We start from the raw sequence: 21,815 nt of genomic DNA on the forward strand, positions 1-21,815 counted from the left end.
TTATTATTATTATTATTATTATTATTATTATTATTATTATTATTATTATTATTATTATTATTATTATTATTATTATCATTATTATTATCATTATTATTATCATTATTATTATTATTTTAAAGTAACTATATGTAACTTTTGTCTTCTCATAATAAATGAATTGGTAACCAAGAAATCTAGTTAACTCAGATTATTTATGTATTAATAATAAGAAGAACGATAACTTCAATAAGTCAAATAACATGAATACTGAGTTAAAAGAAAGAATGAGAGGAATTTATTGATTTACTATTTCCGAACACAGTCAAAATTATACCAGCACTCACAGGCATCATCGAAGATAATCCGTCATTTGCACCGGATCAAGTCAGACAGAATTGGGATCACCTTCTTCCATAAATTCTGTGGAAGACGACACAAAAGCGGTCTTTACATCCAGCGGAAACAAATGTTTTAAAGAATGAATCGGTTTGCAACTGTCCCTTTATACACAGGCCGAGCGAACTTTACTACCATTCCACTATCGATGAGCATAAGGACTTTGCCTGGACCTCAAAGGGTTTTATTTGGAGATTCAATTAGAACGATTTCCTTCTAAGGACGAGCGCCCATTATATTGGCATCAACCTCTCCCAATGACAATAAGTTATCGTTGTGCCATATATTTCGGAATTTTTCAATATATCTGTTCAAATTCCAGATACTACAAAAGTTTGGCACGACTTGGTGGATCAGGACACAAATCGTGCGATCTGTAGTTAATTTATCAACAAACGAGGATTATAGACTGTTTGGAGAAAATGATTAGGGGTTAAAAAATCGAGATCCGCTTCAGAAACAGTTATATAGGAAGCTGAGGTAGAATTTGGATTTTGAATTCTAGATTGAAATCAAGCATTTTTATGCCATGTACAAGGTTCTCCACAAAAGAGTTTTTCCTATTCCCTTTTCCGTTTAAAACCCAATACAGGGTGACTTCGGGGTCAGAAACAAGAAGAATATAATATTGATAGGCCGCAAAGCCTTCAGCACATTAGCGACAATTGTAAGAACCAGATAAATAGCAATAAATCTTATGGTAGGAAAGTCTCCCGTATAATGGGAGCCACCTTAGCTGTAACAAATAACAGGAGCATTTAGTTTCTTGTTTTGCATAAAGCGAAAAGTTTAGATACATTACAAAAGCATATAAATTCCGCCGAGGAGTCCTCCAACATCACACATCTGGAGAACTCAAAATTACTTAATTCATTTAACTCTTTTGTAAGAGCTTGCCAAGAGTCAGTAACATGTGCAGAAATCTTCTGATCCCAGGACAGGTTGCTCTTCCATAGTTTTCTAATCAGGATCTTGCCTTTAATTGTAACGAGGGACAGTAAAGGTAAATGATCATACATGCTCAAAATTTGAGAAATGAATCCACGCATCTTAAATGAAGGGACGTAATTAGAGTCTACCTGAGCCAACTTTTCATAGTCCAGGCAAGGTCTACATTATACTTCTCGTCTTTTAATACGATGTTTTTTTATTCATCAGCTATCTTCGCTTCATCAGGCAAAAACAGTTTAGCATTTTCATTGATTACAGCGCAACCTGGGAAAGATTCTTAAAAAATGGAACCAGTGTGTCCGAATAAGAGAAGATACGCTATCCACAAAACATAAAAAAGCAAACGGTTGTTCCTCTTAAGATAAAAACAAATTGTAATAAGTCCTCCTACATACTTCTCCATCGTACAGTCTATCGACACTCTAAGTGGAATAGATTTTGCATATTTATATCAGATCTACCTTTATGTTTCATGTTAAAAAAGAACGTGTCCTCCATAGTATCAGACGTGCTCGAATGATTAATTGTTAAATTAATTAACGGTTTCATACTCCTCAGAAATCCCAGCAACAAGCTAACAGCCAGCCGTGCTTCTCCCCAGAATATGCTGCTGCCATTACGCACAGAAATCGCTATTTCTATTGCTTCCAAGGTAATAGATGTACTGAGACTAAATCTACCTTCAGGACTGCCAGCAACCACTGCAAAAGAGTAATAAAGAACGCGAGAGGTGTGTGATCAGTCTGTCACGTCCAAAGTAGCTGAGCAGCGGCTTTGTTCCCACCCTTTTTTTGCGAATAATAAACAGGGTCCTGAATAGAAGTGTGTGCTCTATCCCAACCATTATCAATGGACCTGAGGTAATCTCGTCACCATCAAATAAAGCAAAACGCTTTGCCTTAAACTTTGCAGCTAATTCTACCCCATGCGATGAGGACCGCCAATCCCCTGTATTTCCTCCTGTTTCTTAAACAGGTTATGCGACATAAAAATATATGTATGTGATGTAACTAAGCTAACTAAAATCTTCGATTCCAGTGAAGCAAGTGGCCTCGACAGCATTCCAATTATAGTGTTCAAATATCTTCAACCAGAACAAGCTTCCATACTTATAAAGCTGTTTAAACGTCGTATTAAGTTCAGCAGCAGTCCCTTATTCAAAAGTTCAGGTGATCGATTATCTCCCTTTCAATACAGACCAACAAATCTCCTGTGTGTCCTTAATCTGTGTTAAATAGAGAAGTAGTCAATCACCTCAGCAAACAAAAAAATCAGTGACATGCAATACGGTTTCCCTTCTTCTAGATCTAATGCAAATGTGCTAACAGTTATATCTCATGAGATTAGCGAATCTCTCGATCGAGTTTCCGTTCTAGATTAATTGCCTTTGAGATATCAAAGGCCTTTGAGAGGGTATGGCATAGAGGACTAATCCATCAAATCTTCAGCTACGGTATAGCTGGAATGGTTTTTCCAATTATTAAATGATATAACTGATAGGTTCATAAGAGTAGTGTTTGATGGGCAGAAATCAGAAGCTCACAGTATTAATGCTTGGGTTCTTCAGGTTACCATCCTGGGCCCAACTCTCTTCCTTATCTATAAAAATGATCTCCGAAATAACATACAAAGAGGACTATTATCTATGCCAACACTTCGAAAGTCGTAAACGACCAAGTTATTCTTATCATGATTTAATACATCTAATACCAAGCTTCTATGGTTCCATCATCAACGCTCTGATCCCCATCTGACATCAATTGAAATTAATGGCTCTGCTCTTGGGGAGGCTCCATGTTTTGACAAACTTCTAGCTCTGGCCTTTACTCCTGATCTGAGATGCTGTAAAATGGTTGGATCTTTCTACCACTCTATAGATATCTCACTGCTGATACAATTATCTACTTCTACGTCCAAGGATGGGGTACTGTTGCCACATCTGGGTAGGAGCTGCTAGAAGTAGCTCATCCCGCCTTGACAGCGTTCAAAATAGATTTCGTAGGCTAGCCTTTTCTCTTCCCTGCAACCCCTTTCCCAAAGAAGAGGCGTCTTGAGCCTTTCTTAGCTTTATCGTTATTTTCATGGCAAGAGCTCCTCTGGGCTCCAATCTTGTTGGTTTGCTAATATATATATATATATATATATATATATATATATATATATATATATATATACATCGGGTTGACAAGAAAGTTCTGGTGGTTTTTAACTTTTAAATTCAGATGAATATATCTTGGCTTAAACAAAATGTTATTGATCAAAATAAACATAATCGCAATGAAAACTCTTCTTAAGGGTCGGTTTAGCAACGTGCGATCGAGAATTGTTGTCGACGAGGTTTCTGATGCATTTCCTTGCAAGTAGCTACCCGGTCGAAAAACGGGTCTTGCTTGTTATGTAAAAAGAGGAAAGATGACATTCATAACGGCGTATCTTTTGGTTCTTGTTCCTTTCGTGAAGCACTAACTTACCAAGTTTATTTATCTTTCCAATCCCATCGAGAGCTTGAAAATACATAATTCGAAATGAAAATTAAAAATATAGCAAAAATTTTCTACAAGCTAATATATCTATATATCTATAAAAGTGAAAACGTCTGTCTGTGTCTGTGGGTGTCTGTGTATATTTCCCTACCAAATAACTCTGTCTATTTTCGGTCAAGAGACTCGAGATTTGACATAAGGAGTACTGAGATTTGGGAAAATCTTTTTAATTGGTTTTCGACAAGACATTTGGCTGTTAAGGGGTCAAAGTTCAGCGATTCGACCCGTGGAAACTCTATCAAACTCCTCCGCCTATTTTGGGTTTCCACACTTAAAATTTTAAATGTAGGTTACTTGGACATGGATGAAACTCTATGATTTGATTTGAGCCCAACAAAATAAATGTTAAGGAGTCAAAATTTCGGTCAAAGATTTGAAAAGTTGTGCTTTATGGTCTCTGCCAAATTACTCGGCTAATTTCTGGTCTAAACATGTGAAATTTTACATAAATGGTATTCAGAGATGGGGCAAGCATTTTAATAGGTTTTGGTCGAAAATTTAAGCTTCCAAGTTTGCAAAGTTCAAAATATTTTACCCTTTCTGTGTCTAGCAAACTTCTTAGCGAATTTGGTTCTAAGCATTTGAAATTTATACATAACAGACATGCCGGAAGCATTTAAATCAGTTTGGGACCGAAAATCTTGCTGCCAATAGGTCAACATTGAATGAGTTGACCTTTGCAGATTCTACCAAATTCCTTCGCCTATTTGGGGTCAAAAGACTTGAAATTTTAGATGAAGGTAACTTGGACATGAATGAAACTTTGTATTTTGATTTGAGACCAAAGTAATAAATGTTAAGTGGACAAAATTGTGGTCAAAGTCTACAAGAAATTGACCTCTGTGGTCTCTACGAAATTAATCAGACAAATTTTGGTCTACACATTTGAAATCGTACATAAAGTGTATTAACACGTTAGGCATTAACAGTGCATAGGGCCCGAACAAATCCGGGCTGAAATGCTAGTATATATATATATATATATATATAAAATTAAAGAGAGAGAGAAAGAAAGAAAACAAGAGAGAGTAACAGAATCTAATTCATTTATAACTTAATGAAGTCTTTATTTTATATTTATGTGTCTATACTTTTCTTATTTAAATATTTATATTCTGGTTTGGCGGTAATATTTGCTTACCGTGTGCTATTCAACTTCCATATTATTTCGTATATTCAATACCGTGCCTCTATATCTATATTCTTAAATCGTTTTATAATGTATTTCTTCCACTCATCGTGCGTCATTTACTAACACGGGAGTTTCAAATCGACTAATAGTATCATAGTACACGCATTTTGTTTTCCTGTAGAGTTTAGTGAAAGTGATGATTTAGGAAAAAGATAAAATAAGAATTTGTTCCCTTGTCTATTCGGGGTGCGAGTAATTCGCTGATTTATTTCCGATCAACACATACCCTAAATAGTAAAGTGTCGATCTCATTATTCTCCCTCATCTCAGCTGTATCTCTGCTTTCGTTTCTCATCTCTTTGTGGTTTGACATGTGATATCCTAAGATATCACCTCACCCGAAATGATTTATTCTTATCTGGTGACTTCTTGTAATCAAAACTTCCACCTCACTGCACATCAGAGTCAATTAATGCCGCGCTTTCGACGGCTGTCTGAAACAGCTTCTCACCGTAAGGACCTTTATATAGCTTACTAAAACTTCATCGGAAACGATGTAACATTGAATAGTTTTTCTAAAATGTCGAAATGTAAAAAAGCGACCGCGGTGAGATGAGCTAGTTTTTCGGACGACTAACACATCAGCAGTAATCTGATCCATGTTCTTACTGTAACATGATGCACATAAGCGCGTTTGGAAAACATCAGGAGCAGCAAATGATGACTGGCTTGCGAAGAGATTAGAAGTAGCAGCATGAGCTGAAAGAAGGGCATATGGAAATTTAAAAAAAACGTGCGCGACAAGAAAAAGCAAAAAGGAGAAATATGCACCACGTGGTCGGGAGAAGCAAAGTGCTCGTCGTAGAAAATAGACGTGTAAGGTCGCGGGAAACAATGGGCCGGCTCTGTTGCCAGCATGCACTCGAAAGAAAAAAACGCGGTCTGGCTAGATGGACATGTAACACCGGTGTTGATACAGGAGAAAAACTTTTATTATAAAAGTGAAAATATTGATCGGGATTTTTATTAATTCTTTTTAGTTTTATTTTATAATTTATAAAATAAGGTGTAATGCGTTCCTAACATTACATTACTGGTTGAGTCTTGTGAATATAAATTACTAAACTTTGACAAATCTCAGATTCCAAAGGACAAACTTCAACTTGATACACATTTCAAATTAGAAAAGCCTATAAAAGTTAACAGAAATTGATAAATTTATTCCAACTAAAGCACAGCGAACGGCGTGAAACCTAGTTTATTATTTTATGCAGATAATATGTCTCTACTGGCGTCATTAGTTCCTATATTTTGAACATTTATTTAAAACCATTTCACTTTTAAATTTATATTCAGTTATTGATAAGTTTTAAACCATGCTCTGGAATAACGATGGTGGTAGTAGATCTAGTCGGCGACGAATTAATGCAGTTAGGATCTCGAGTGTTGAGTTGATCTGTAGAACAAAGAATCCTGGATATGACCTTAACCTATATCCGATGGTGAGGCCCCAGCTTTCGAGTTTGGGGGAGTGTGGAGCCACCCCTGGATTGCTATTACTATCAGGTCAACTCTGACCCGGAGTGGTTGTACCTGTTAGAGTCCCAACTATGGGCTAAATAGAAACCGACTTGAAAAAGAAAACACACAAATATATTCTATTAAAATATGAATCTTTCGAGTCACTGGATTCGGCAGTAGATAACCTTAAAAGGGTTGATATGCCGTAAAACAAAAACCAACCAACCAACCAACAAAGGCAGAACAAATATGGCGGCAGTAGATCCAGTCGTGTCAAGACGGAGACTGGTAGCGAACTGACTGGAATCCAAAATTCGATATTTTGATAAAGGTCGGAGGCTTCTCATTAGTAGGTAACGCGTTGTTATAAATAAGATCGCCCAATCTTTGGAAGGTATACCCTCCATTAATAGCCAAGACATTTTAACACCTTCCTTTTTTTCTATAATGAGAATGTCTTTTTCGGCTCAATTTGTTTAATAGTGTAAAAAAATGAAAGTATAGATTTCTCTTTTTAAAGTTTTCCTTTTTTGTTTAATCTAGTTTAGGGGGTTTATCTTTCTTTTTATTGGTAAGGCAAAAATATATAAATATGTTAGAAAAATATGTGTGTAAAACGAAGTCATTTGTGATTTAATTGGTAAAGATTATTTTTTGTTGTTATTTTTTTCTTTTCCATATATGTTTATTTTTAATATATATATATATATACATACATATATACATATATATATATATATACTAATGCATACAGATATACAGAACGTGTACGTTGTAAGAGAAATTCATATTTTATTCAATTGTTTAAATACATATATATATATATATATATATATATATATCTTTATACGCACAATGCATTTTTTTAAGAAAGGGTTTTCTGTCGAAAGAAGAAAACATTGCCAATTCTTTTGTTGAACAGTTAGTTGGATTGGGAAAACAATTGGTTTAGGAAAATAAACAAAAAAAACATTGCTTATCGTAATACCTGAGACAATTTACAATCGTTTTTTCTTTTTATTGTAGGGTTTCGTCTTCTCATTTTTGGTTTCTGAAAATTGATTTATTCAAGATTAAATTCCAAAACGTTCAGCGATAAAATGTTTTAATTTTATCTGTAGTTATAGGTAAAGTAAAACCGTCGCCTATATTATTTCCGGATTCCATATAATTAAGAGTAATAAATGTTTTCTTATGAAATACTATTTGATATCAATATGCTTCAACCTTTGATGAATTATAGAGTTAATTGCTAATAGGACACTACCTTGGTTATCACAAATGATTATAACTGTTTATTTACTTAAATCTGGTTTTAAATAGATTTTAGATAGGTCTTTGGAAAAAATGCTTCTTGCGCTGAGTGGAACAGTTCAACAAACTCTGTTTCACAGGTAAAAAGGGTCACAATAAGTTTGTTTTTGTTTTTTAGTTTTCCAGGAAATGATAGGTCCAGTAAATCTCTGTCTAAAGCAGTATCCTGCTATACTTTTTCGATTCTCAATTTCCCCAATCTGATTCTAAAAACCTCTTAGATTTAGAAGGTTTATGGATTTTTGAAACAATAAAGATTGTTTTTTCGTTTCTTTTTTTATAAAGAAGGACTTGTTTAGCACAGGTTTATTCCTTAATTGTCGGTTTTGATATATTTTGAGATCGTTTTGTTACAGTGTACATATAAAAAGGCCCAGTGGCGGTCATTAGATAGATTAGGCTTCCTTCAATAATTACTTTGTATAATTGACCGTCTATTAATTTAGTTTATGTCTCTGTATGCTTATTTATTCATATGTATATCAATCTCAACGGTAAATATACGTGGTTTGAAATCTTCCATTCCATAAGGTAAGCAGGATTTTGTCATTGTATCGTTCATTGTTATAGCTTAATTTAAACAAGTAAACTTTATACCAAGGAACCATGATAACTGTCCCAGTTCGGCCATTTACTTTTATTTAAACATCTTTTAAAAATATTGTCACAATCTGAGACCTCAACCCTAAAAACCAAATTCAACAGTTTATTATCTATATTTTTTATATACATGCACGCGTCTACGGTACACTACCTGAATTTTTGTTCTATTACTCAATTATGGAGCGTTAGATTCCAATTCTGAGCGCTTTGTTTAAGATCATAAAGTTTTCCGTTGAAATTTTAATTTCTCATGTTAATTTCTCGGATGGGTAATTATCGATCTCACAGTCAATCGGGGCATTTAAATAAGCATTTTTTACATCCATTTGATGTATTTTTAAATTGCATTGAGCGGCAAACTGCAAGAAAATTCTAATTGTCGTTTAATTTGTTGTCGGTGAGAATGTGGCAAAATATTCGACTCCAGAAATTAGGGAAAACCCCTTTTGCAACAAATCCTGCTTTAAAAGTTTCACTGCCAGAGGCTGTGATTTTATTTGGTAAAAACCCAGCGAGAAGACTCTCTATTCTTATTCTTTGGTTTCGCGACAATTTCATGCGTATTATTTTCAGATAACCTTTCAATTCCGATTCCGTAGCGTTTTTCTATTCTTGGTGATTTTCAGAATTAATCACCTCAATATACCTTTCTGGTGCGCTTTTATACGTGTAACAGTAATCCATTGCGTGGTCTTGTAGTTTTTCAATTTTTAGGAAATCTGGGTTTTTTTTGGGCGGGGGGGGAGGTTGTCGATTCCTTATCAGGTGTCGACGTGAGGGTTTAATATTAACGTCAGTTGATTTACTGCAATTTTCGTCATTATTAATATTTTCCTTGTGATCGACGAAAACACTAGGTAATATTTCCTCACGTTTTCGTCCATTGGTTTTTTATTTTCTAAATAAAATCTGTAATTGAATTTGCACATCTAACTTTTTATAACATTTTGGTCGGGAAATACATTAAGAAAGCCGTTGCTGCTTTTTTCGTAACCTATGTTTTTTAATGTTTAGTTTACGGGTATTTTCTATGAATGCAAAGCAATTTGGACCAAATATATGCATTCAGTGAAAAAATAGCTTCATAGCGGTTTTCGCCTAATCTTTTATTGAGCGATCTATTTCTTATACATCGCCACCATTAAAGCGTACGTCCATAAACTTTGGGCTAATTTCGATTCGAGAAGTCGTCATCTTGCCATTTCGAAAATGTCCGCAATGCGCATTCAGCGGTGCCATTTTGAAATCAGAAATAAGGCGCTGATTTCTCGTGTGTAATACAATCGTTAATTAATAGAATTTCAAAATCTTTACTTGTTAATTCAGTTCATTATTCGGACAAATCCATTTTACTGAGCTGTACGGGGAAATGTCAGCTAAATATTGCTTAGGATAGTGTCAGATTTGCTTTTAAAGCATACCATAATTAAATCTGATTAATTGTCAATAAAATGTAATGCCTATCTGAATTTATATCTTATCTGACTTATAGGTCCTGCTATGTAAGAGTGCACGTGAGAGAATTTTGGTGGTATTTTTGTCTCGTTATGTTTCTCTGTGCACAAATATCATAATGTGAGAGATCGCCTGAATGTATTATTTTCATGCTTTCGACTACAGTTAGTAACACGTTCATACCAGCAATATTTCAGTGTCCAATAAATTTATGCCAGGTTTTCCAGTCGTGACAGGCGTTTTTTTAGGGAACCATACTTTTTAAATAATACAGTTGGCCATTTTCGTTAATGTCAAATACAGTTTAATTTGGGTGTATCAATATTGACCTGCTATGACCAAACTTTTTAATCGCGCCTTGTTTAATGCCTGCCTATACGGAAAATATGTCTTGCTTATATGTCGGTATGAAAAGCGCATTTTTAAGAATACAGTAGGAAATTCCGCCTATATCATTTTTAGTGATATTAAGCATCGCCTCTTTTTAAGACTATATCATTTATTTGATTACTGTCGGCCAATTTGACAAAATGACTCTGTGAATTAAAGTTTGAATCAGTATAAATAATATCAGATTTTTCGGTGATAACGTGTGCTGTTTTTACCGCTTGTCATATTGCCAAATTTATATGTGAATAGAAATGTATGTTTTTCATGAAAGTTCTCAACGTTTTTGAAGGAGCCCACTTATGAGTTTTTATATCGGCGTTGGAAACTTTTGTGATTCATTCATCCACAATTATAGCAATTCTTTTTTTTCTTTGGGAAAATTATTTTGAGGGAAAACATTGCGATTAGATGTGTAATCTGCTTATGTTGGTTTTCGACAAGCATTTTTGAACTTTATATTGCCAGCGTTATTCGATTCGTCGCTTCGTAACTACGCAATCTCACATTAAATTAACTAAAACTTGTGGGTGTGTCTTTTTGTGTTATCACAGTTGTAAATGGTTTAAAATCGGAAGTCCTCCGAGTGTAATCGAGATAAATAGGTTATCGCTTATTATTTCACCCGAGAGTTCCTATGCCTTTGCTATTGTTTCTGCCATTAATTTGCCAATAATCGTCTCGATTTCGATACGTTTTGAGGATGGTTTTCTGTAAATGGAGCTATAATTTTTAGTTTTCCTTTTGATAAATAATGTTCTGTTTATATGTTCAACACTTTATGTCTATCATGCAAGGCATTTCTTCTAATCGGAGAAAGATTAGTATTTATATCTCTGATCTATTATGCCTGAGTAACCGGTAGCGCACCAAACATGGCCGTGCAACTATTTTTCTGGCCCGCACGATTTCTAACTCTGTGAACGTGTAACGCGGTGCAAACCCTGTGTATTTTCGGATATTGTATTCACAACCTTTACTTTTTCTGTATCATCTTCTTCCTCTTCTTCGTCTTCTTCTTCTTTCTTATACAGCATATAGGCTGGAAGCCCTTCTACTCCAATAATTCTTTCCTCTGACCTGCTAGACTTTGGAAGTACCCCTTTTGTCAACTCCATTATCGATTGTAATGACATACATAAGTTTAAAAGTAACGTAAACAGATACCGCACATCTGCCCTAAACATTAAGTCAATAGACAATATGCTTTGTTTAAAGTGAACATTATTACAATCCATAAATCATCAAAATAGTATAATGAAGATTGAACAGTATAGCTTAATAGCATAATAATTACATGAACAAATTGGTTTTAATAAATAAGTTTTGAGCATATTTTTTCTGTTTGAGTTTTTATTATCTTATTAAGATAACCGTCAACTGCTAAACAAACAAACAGGTTAGAGAGTTGTTTATCTTGAGTGCAAGCTGTTGGCATCAATCGGCATTCTACCAGCTGTAAATTACAGAATTCACTTAGCTCCGTTCACTTTTATAAAACTAAATTGCCTTAACTTATAAACACATAACATACACGACCAGTGCGAAACTTTATAACACATGTACCCATTTTGTAGTGTTATGCGAACTAAAGTATTATAAAGTTGCGAAAGTTCATTGGCATCCCATCAATATCCTTGGTCATCCAATTTAAAATCCTGAGATTATTTGGTTACATTAAGTGTTAGTTGCAATATTTTTGCTATTATATTAAGGGTCTGATTCCTCAATATTTGAAGGTTTATATTCATAGACACTGTCGATAGGACTTGGTCAATCTAATGAAACCACGCCCTGCTTGCAACCAATTAAAAACTAAAATCACTCAATAGAATTTGTTGGATATTTTGTAAACCCCGCACATGAGTTTTCATATCCAATCCGAGAAGGAAGTTGCTCTTCGTCTGCAGATTTTTACAATCCGATATTCTTACAAATCGCTAATTCAACCGAAAGCCATGTTCAAAGTCTTGGCTTTTACAGTTCAAAGCTTTTCTGATTGACAACAGTCATTTTCTTTGAAGCATGATTTTTTTCTTCTGAAACCAAAAATGGCTCTCAATTTCAAAGCGTTCGAGTGTTAAACTATGCAAAATTGTGTTGAAACGTGATACAAAACCAGTCAGAAAAGAAAAAAAACGTTGGTTGATTAGTCGTTTTGTTTTATAACGTATCAACTCGACCATAGTGATTTACGAAATATGTTCCAAAAGAATGCCCCCTATTTTTTGATCCGCTCGAATAGATTAAAGAAGATTACAAATTGCATTGTAATGACGATTAAAGGTATGCATTTATATCTAAAGGTTCCATCAGTTTCTTGCAGATATTCACGGTGTTAGACTAACACAGTAAACCATTTACGAGGGGCGTGCAATTAGTAATGACCCTGACCCACTTCCCATAGTAGTAGAGCAACGAAACTTGGCACAGTTATTAGTCTTTCTCTACATAGGAACCATTCCGAATTATGCATTTCTCCCATCGTTTGATGCAGCTCTGGAGACCGTTTTTGAAGAGCACCCCAGGTTGGTCCTCCAACCACGACGTGACTTCAGAAATCAAGCCTGCATCATCTGGGAAACGCTTTCCTTTCAAAAACAACTTCATGGCTGGGAAGAGGTGAAATCCGAGGGTACAAGGTCAGGAGAGTAGGGATGATAGGAAAGGATTTCATAACCACATCCCCGTGCTTCTGATCTGGCGACATGCGAGTTGTGGACCGGAGCGTTGTCTTGCAGGAGGAGGAGAAGGGTACCTTTGCTGATCTTGCCCCGCCTCTTTATTTTGATAACTTCCCTTAATATCCTCAAAAGTGAAGCATAATAGGCTCGTGTAATTGTGGTACCCTTTGCCAGGAAATCTGGCATCACTACTCCGTCCTGGTACCATAAGACTGTGAGCATGACCTTGCCAGCAGAGGGCTGCGCCCTTGCCTTCTTTGAAGGTGGTGAATCCAAGTGTTTCCACTGCATTGACTGGGTTTTGGTCTCTGGATCATAGTGATGGACCCAGGTTTCATCCTGTGTAATCAGTCTTTTGAAAAACTTTGACTCATCTTCTTGGCACATCTCCAAATTCGTCCTCGATCACTCGACGCGTTCTCGCTTCTGGAATGGTGTGAGCAACATGGGAATCCATCTGGCAGACACCTTATGCATATGCAAATGGTCATGAATGATAGTTTCCACAGACCCTGTTCATATATTGACATCTTGGGCTATTTGGCGTATAGTAATGCGCCGAACTTCCAAAATGACAGCCTCAACTTGACGAACAGATGTTTCATCAATGGCAGAAGGGGGGGGCGACCGGGTCTGGGAGCTGTTTTCACAGACTTCCGGCCATGTTTGAATTCACGATGCCAGCGTTTTACAAGGTCATATGATGGGGCATGATCAACATAAGTTTCTTTCATTTCATCAAAAGTCTCCTGTGGTGTGCGTCATTTCAAATACAAAAAACGGATCACTGCTCGATATTCAACAGGCTCCATTTCACACCTGACTCTGTTCAAACACCTGTAAAACAGAAACCACAATTAGTTCAGAGCTGTAATTTGCCACATAACCCGGAGAGATATAAATCATTGTTCATGTCAAATTTCAGCTAGATCAGACAACTAGAAGTGGGGCAGGGACATTACTTATTGCACGCCCCTCGTAAGGGACCTGCGCCAGAAGCAGAGATATATCATTGAATTTCTGGCAAAATGCCTTGAGGCTGGTCGTGACTATGTAGTAAAATATATTCAAGAACACAGGAGGTATTTTCTTTCCATGGTACTGCCAACATCTTTGTAGCTATTCAAATTTTGAGTAAAAACGTAGGTTTTACTTTTGTTTCGTCTTCAGTTTGATAATACACGCTTTTTACGTCCACTTTCATCCACTAATAGCCATTTTTTTCAAAAGACCATTGAGAATGGTGGTGACTACGTAGAAAAATAAATTCTGGAGAACAAAAGGTCGCTCGTTTTACTAGTACACAAGTAATTTTTAAGAAATAAATGATTAAGTAATTCATAGTAAAAAAAATGTATCCTCTTACGAAGATCCAATTTGAAATTGTTCTGCTGTTTTGGTGAAATCAATCCAGACAATACATAAAACCACTTGATATAAGGATATCAATAAAGATAAACATAATATTACTTCGAATGCAAAAACTAGCCCATTATAAATGTTACAGGGATATATTCTGACCCCATAAAACAGCAATAATTCTCCCTGTGTTAGAAATAATGCTCATGAAATGTGAAGATTAAAGGGCAAAACAAGGGAAGTGCAAGTTACGAAGCTTCTATAAGCAATCTACGGTCTACTTTCTACTTCCTATTACTTCTAGGTTCGCTTTAATTTAGAGGTTTAGTATATGATTTCCATGACACAAGGCTGCATTCGGGGGTTAGGTTTGAACATGAATGTTTGAAGAAATGTAAAATGACACTATGTTTTACATTACTTGCATATTTATTCTGATTCCTAGCGGTAGTATCTCTCATGTACCGATCTACAGGTTAAAAGGAATCTATTACTTACAAATTATTTCGTTATAAAATATAAGACAAAAAATTCAATGAATTTAAAAACTGATATTATACTAAATAAAACTTTATAGAATAAATAAATATTGAAAAGTTTCAAGAAGTCGAATTATGAAAAAAAAAAACTATAATATTAAGGTCGTTTTAAGGGTCAGAACTCCAAAAGTTAAACAGTTGCGAATACGGACGTGACGTCATAAAACGAGCAACCTACTATGCTGCATGATTTAATTTTGCAATGCACTTTTTTGCATGAATTTAATGAACTATCTTTGCTTCTGAGGCACATCCATGACAGAGGTTGCTCTCTGAAAGTCTCACGGAGTCAATATCTGTAAAGGAGAGATGAAACTTTCAGGTCATAAATGCATACGTGCAATTATTATAAGAATCTGTCTGATTTTTACTGGGGAAATAAAAATAGGAAGCATTTCTTTTGGAACCCCCGTTTCGTAAATAATCCGAAGCGAGCTATACGCCATAATACAGAGCGAATCGTCGACGTGTGTTTTTTCCCCTTATCAGTATTTAAATTTGAATATATTTTTAGTAGATTTTCGTATCAGAAACACCAGGAGTTCAATTCTGTCTGTTGATGTGGTAGACGAGGAGTTGGTCGCTACCTGTCGACCTTATTCTACTCTAAGAAAGGTCATGAAGTATCTGGCATTGTCCTACATGGTGGAATGATGAAATTTTCATCCTAAAAAAACAACATTACTGTTTTATTTTAAAACTTTTATTGAAAACATCAATTCAGGTAGCTTGATTATGTAGTAGAGCTGACATCTATTCAATGTAGCCGCCTTCAACCTCAATTATCGCCTAAATACCGGTCCGGAACTGGGAGCATGCCTTTTTTCACAAGAGCAACTGACGAATACTCAGCGGATGGAGGCGATTAAGCTGGCTTTTGTGTCGGATGAGTTCATATTGGTGAAGTTTTCGAAGTGTTACCATACGAAGTAGTCAAGCGAGTTCAGGTCGGGAAAGGAGAGGGCCAATGTGAGAAGGGTACAAAGTCGAAGCACTCCTTCTAAAACCAAGCCTGGGTCCTTGTAGACTTGTTGGTCGGCGCCGACTCAAGCTGCCACACTCAGAGTCTGCTAGCGATTGCAACAGGGGATCATCACACTCTTCAGCATATCCAGCTACACATTCGTGTTGACTTTCAAGCCGAGTTCAAAGATGCGAGGCGGCTATATGTGGCCCTCACTAACAACAGCACCAAAAACCTTACCTGTGGCCTGAAACTTTGTTTTCATCACGATGGGCCCACCCTGTTATACGTGGCCATCAAGTGATGGTTCTTCTTGTTGTACACCTGGTCCTGGCAAAAGTTATTTTCGTCTAAAAAGAAGCGCGTTTAGCTTCTTGGGACACATTAGTTTATTGAGCAATCTGACGGACTTGCATAGCCTGAGGTTCTTTGTCTTCTCACTCAAGAGTTAGTTTGTCTGGTGTCTGTAGAACCCACACTTCAAATCTCCTTTTACTCATGCATTCACAGTTGTGTGTAAGAATCCTAAATTTCTAGCAATCTGCCGAATTGGCTGCTGGGGCTTTTCATAAATGACTGTCTGGACTTTTCGATAAGCTCCTTCGTCCAGGTCTTCCTGGTGGTGTCCTCGGCTACGGGCTTCTGCTCTCTTAGCATCTACGGGTCGTCCGATGCAATGAGCTGAGCCCTCAATCTTTGAACCGGCCAGATTAGCATATTGATGGTGCTGGTAATGGTCCTGTTGTCATAACTTGGATCGGTAGAGAGCATGAGTTTTACAGCGACGCATCTCCAATCTCGTTGAATATCGTGGCACTTTCAGACCTGATAGAAGGCTACTATCGCTCTTCGGATTTGTAAACAACTGGCCAACTAGTAGATAGTCTTTTACATAAGAAAACGTTTTCAGTAAGTTGAAATGGAATCATGTCATCTTTTCTAATGCGACATTTTTTTCGTTCTATCATGTACAAAACAAATCATCAACGTATGTTCTTTCCTTAGTAGTATTAAAATTTGAATACATTTCGTATAGCATATCTATGTCAAAAACAGCAGGAATTAAATTATGCTTGTTGCGGTAGTAGAAAAGGAGAAAGTCGCTGCCTTTCGACCTGATTCTACTCTTAGAAAGGTCATCTAGCATCTGGCATTGTACTAATACTGTAATAGGTCATGGATAATTTAGATTGTCATAGTACCATTTCCTGAAAAGATTTTACATTCCGCGTACCAGTTTGCATATTCTATTTCAAAGCGCTAGCGGCGTAACGAATACCGATGTGCGCACGCGCACACACATACACAGGAACGCATCTAGTTGTAGGGGTTTTTTTTTATAAACGACAAAGTATTTTATTATACAAATTAGCGTTATATTCTCCAGAGCAGTGTTGGCATTTATGATTTAAATGGATTTATATGTGTATGTACCACTCGGCTCACGCGTGTATGACGTAATCTAAATGTCTCATTTTCACAATTCTACGCATTTAATTTTGTTGTATTTAGAACTAACGCATGAAATATCATCTTCCAAGTTGTCTAAGCTCCTATATTTTCCCAAAAACAATCAGCTAAATCCCACCCCTTTACCGTGAAGGTACATAGAGGCCGGAAAGCTTTCTACTCTTATAGCTTCTTTTTTTAACTGTAAGACTTGGAAATTACATCCCTGTTCCTTGCTTGTCTTACTTTACTAACCTGCTGAAGTTTAAAAGCAACGTGAACAGACATCTTTCTGCTCAACTCCCTATAATCCCTGATTAGATACGATTGCAAATCGTATCCTATTACGTTACAAGTGACAATATTTATTGTTTGGGACGCAATAAACACACACACAGACACACGCAAACACGCACACACATATAAAAAAACTATATATACCTACATATATATATATATATATGTTTGTGTGTGTATGTGTACGTGTGTATATGCGTGTGTTGGGCCGATTTAACGAATCACATTCACAAAAAAAAAGAAAAACTTTGTAGTATCGAAATCGGTGCCTATATTTTCGATGTCAAAAACGATTATTTTTTAATTATTCTGCTTTTCTTAAACTTAAATTTCAATTGGTTCTAGTAATGATCAAAAATGTTTGTTGGGTTTAAACTCTCGGTAAAACTAAAATTATAGATAATCAATACAAATGTATTTTTACGTTTGCCAAAATGTATACACATATTAAATGCGCATTTAAGACAATTCGAACAACAAAAAACATCTCGGTAACTCAATATTTAGACCGTGCAAATCGATGATTGGATCGGAATTAGTAGTTGTATTTGCATCGGACATTTCGAACAGAATAGGTGATTAGATCAGAATAGGGAAGACGTTTGGAACCGTCCTCATTACACACACGCATGCACACACACACATACACGCACACACACACACTCATATATATATATATATATATATATATATATATATATATATATATATATGCGTGTGGATTTGTGTGTTTGGTTACAGTTATTTAATTATATACACCACGTAGTTTCAGAATAAAATATACACATCATGTGTGTGTATATATATATACACACACATATATATAAATGTATATATATATATATATATATATTAATGCGTAGATATAGATATATAAACGCGCTAAAATTATTTTATGTATAAATCATTATCTGTTATTTTAGTATTTCTTTCGAATAGTTTTATGATACACTAGGAAAGTGTCCATGTTTTCTTTTAAGCCATATAAACATTGAAAGAAATTCAACATACTTGGTCTACTTGGGATATAAAGCACTGTTTGATTACTTTTTATCCCAGTCAATGCTTCATAGGTTTCCTTGTATAAAGTATTATAAGAAAATATATGATTATTGTTTTCTTGAGCAACGCGGTCTTTAAATATGTCTGATCTATTTAAGATATTGAGCATCTGTGGTTACTACATGATATATCCAGGATATAATTCACGCGCAATAATATTTACAGAAAAACAACAAACATCATTCAAAGGCAGCAGCCCGGTCTCATATTTCATTGAACAGCAGGGACAATTCCTGTTTGTTCCGCTTGCAGTCCATTTTTTTCCTTTTGGCGGGCTATAGTTCGAACGTTCTGTTCGAGTGTAAAAAGTACTTTTCCGTAGTCGTTAACATTTTCGACTTCTATAAGTTGTCCTCAGGCGAGTGATGAATAAAAAATTGCGTTGATGAATTTATTGAAAAACATAAAAAAAAACATTTTTAATCATTAAAAGCACTAAAGCGTCCATTTCCCTTCATATTCAGCTTGCTAAAAACTTTAGTATCATACGTAAACTATCGACGTACCCAACATAGATGGATGGTTTAGGTAGGATATCAAAAATTCTAGGTTGGTCGTGTAAAATTCGGAAAACAACGAGCCTAGAGCTGAGGCCATTGAAACTCCGTCAGCCTGGATATGCAGGGTACCACTTTGGTCATAATTAGGGACCTCAGTGGTCTGGGGTATTAATAATTTTCTTAGCGTGTTAGTGTTGATTTTACGTGCGGGGAGAGTAATATTATTATATATATTATTAATTAGTAGCCCTTTGTTCATGAACAGGGACATTTGTAAAGAGACTTTCAACGTCATGTTAACCTAGAAATTCATTTTGGGTTCTATTGAATGAAGTAGGCATTAACTCTATAACTAGGGGGTAAATACAGCATAATTAGTTTAAGAAGGGTTTTTACATATTTAGAAACGGGTGTAGGTATTTTCGAAATAGTAGGACGAAGGAGGTAGTTTCCTTTATGCAATTTTACATTTCCGTACATATAACCCGGTCTATATTCGACTATAATTTTGTGTAAAATCGATGTGTGTGTTGTTGGCGGTTAATATTGATTTAGAGTTGTTCGGTAGGCTTTCTATTTATTTATTTTATTTTATATTTTATTTTTATTTTTATTTATATTTTTTTTGCATTTAGATGTATTACATAGATTTTTTCTGATAAATATATAATTAGATGGACATTATGACGAATATATTAGATTTACCAGAGTGTTTTATAGTAATGTCTGGGTTATTTTTTAGTTCAATTGCGGTTGTTTTTAGTTCGTTTGTATGTAATTGTATTTGGGGAGTAATGTTTCGGATCTTTATGGAGTCAGCTTTACGTTTCATCTGATAGTGTTGTAATATTTTGGTATAAAAGTTCTATTTCGACTTTTTGGAATTATGTTAAATTTATTTTGGAGATGACAATTAGGGCCAAGATTAAAGAGTTTTTTATGCGGACTTTATTGTATTTGGGTTAATGATTTTAAACGATTTTAATCGTCTTTTCAATCAATTCACCAACGCAATTTTGAATTCATCACTCGCCTAAGGACAACTTATAGAAGTCGAAAACGTTAACGACTACAACAAATTACTTTTTACATCAGAACCGAACATTCGAACAGTGATCCTCTAAAAAGAAAAAAATGGATTGCAAGAGAAACAAACAGGAATTGTAAGAAGTAGTTTGCTTGAAGCATTGTTAGAGAATATAAGGTATTTCTAGAAGGCTAAAACAATGTAGGAATGTACGGTCGTCGTGTGAAGATAGATAAATAAATATATGAATAATAAATAATTCAATTTTGTTTTTACCTTTTTATTTAATATATATATATATATTTTTTAAATATATATTTATTCATTTATCCACCTGAATTTTAACTGTGAGTGCTATTTAATTCCAAAGGTCCTTTCGGGCAATAACCCATCGTCAGTGGCGAAATGAATCCTCGCTCTTGGATGTAAATTGCAAAAGGGCTGTTTTATTTAGATTTAAATCCAAACGCTGTTCACAGATTAATTAATGCCGTTAAATGTTCAGGGGAAATAATTCTCTAGATTTTAAGATCAAGGGGCGTAATTCAATTTCTGCTTGATCTTAAAATCTAGAGATGTATTTCCCCTAAACATTGGACGGCATTAATTAATCTTTGAACGGCGTTTGGGTTTAAATCTAAATAAAACAGCCATTTTAGAATTTACATCCAAAATAAAGTATTTCTTTACTGACGATTGGTTATTGCGCGAAAGGACCTTTGGAATTAAATACCACCAACAGTTAAAATTCAGGTAGATAAATGAATACATATACGGGTAGTTCTTATGTAAAATAAGGTAGAATGACAGTTAATAGCGGCATTTTTTTTTGATTGCTGTTTAATTTGTTAGACACTCATTTATTCAGTTTTTTTGTATTTCCTATCTCTCTTAAGTAGATGGAAATCGTCGTATATGTTATGTCTAATTCAGAAGCATGTTCCCGAACAGATGAGCGATAATTGGTTTCGACTAAAGCTTTTAATTGATAGTTGTCTACATTCGATTGCCGACCACTGCACTCATAATTTTCAAGACTCGTTACCGCTATGAAATTTTTATTAAACTGGGCTGTGTGTTCAGTAGTTCTTCCTGGGTCAAACGCTTCATTGATATCGCAAACTGTTTCAGCAGCTTTTTCTGCCTAGCTTGAATTGAAAGAAAAATGCGAATTTGCTTTTCTTCTATCCTCTAGTAAAAGTTCTGATAGAGCGATAAACACTGTAAATGCTGTATAACATAACGGTATTATAGCGAAACCTTATTTTGAAATCAAAATTAACAATTCCGCAAGAACTTCAGTCTATACCTAATATAATAGACATATCAGACTTAACTATATTTCGATATAAACAATGGTTTTCATTTGGGGCTGTTCTTAAAAGCATTTCTTATCGATCTTGTTTCGAATAGTGTTTAAGCCGATCACTATTTTTTTCATTTGTATACTTTTACAGGAAGTTGTAGGAGTTGCGCTATTTTATTACACCGACACTTTCTATGGATCAGTACTTGTTTTTAGTTCCTTCGGTCTTTTTCATTAATTAATCTATCTCTTATTATTTATGAACATTATTTTACGTAATCTTACAATAAAATATTATTTGTACATTGCATAAATTCAAACACGTTCATAATGCACTATGTTTA

The sequence above is a fragment of the Euprymna scolopes genome, chromosome 10, assembly GCF_053919585.1.
Source record: "Euprymna scolopes isolate OS-2025 chromosome 10, ASM5391958v1, whole genome shotgun sequence".
Classification (NCBI taxonomy): Eukaryota; Metazoa; Mollusca; class Cephalopoda; order Sepiida; family Sepiolidae; genus Euprymna; species Euprymna scolopes.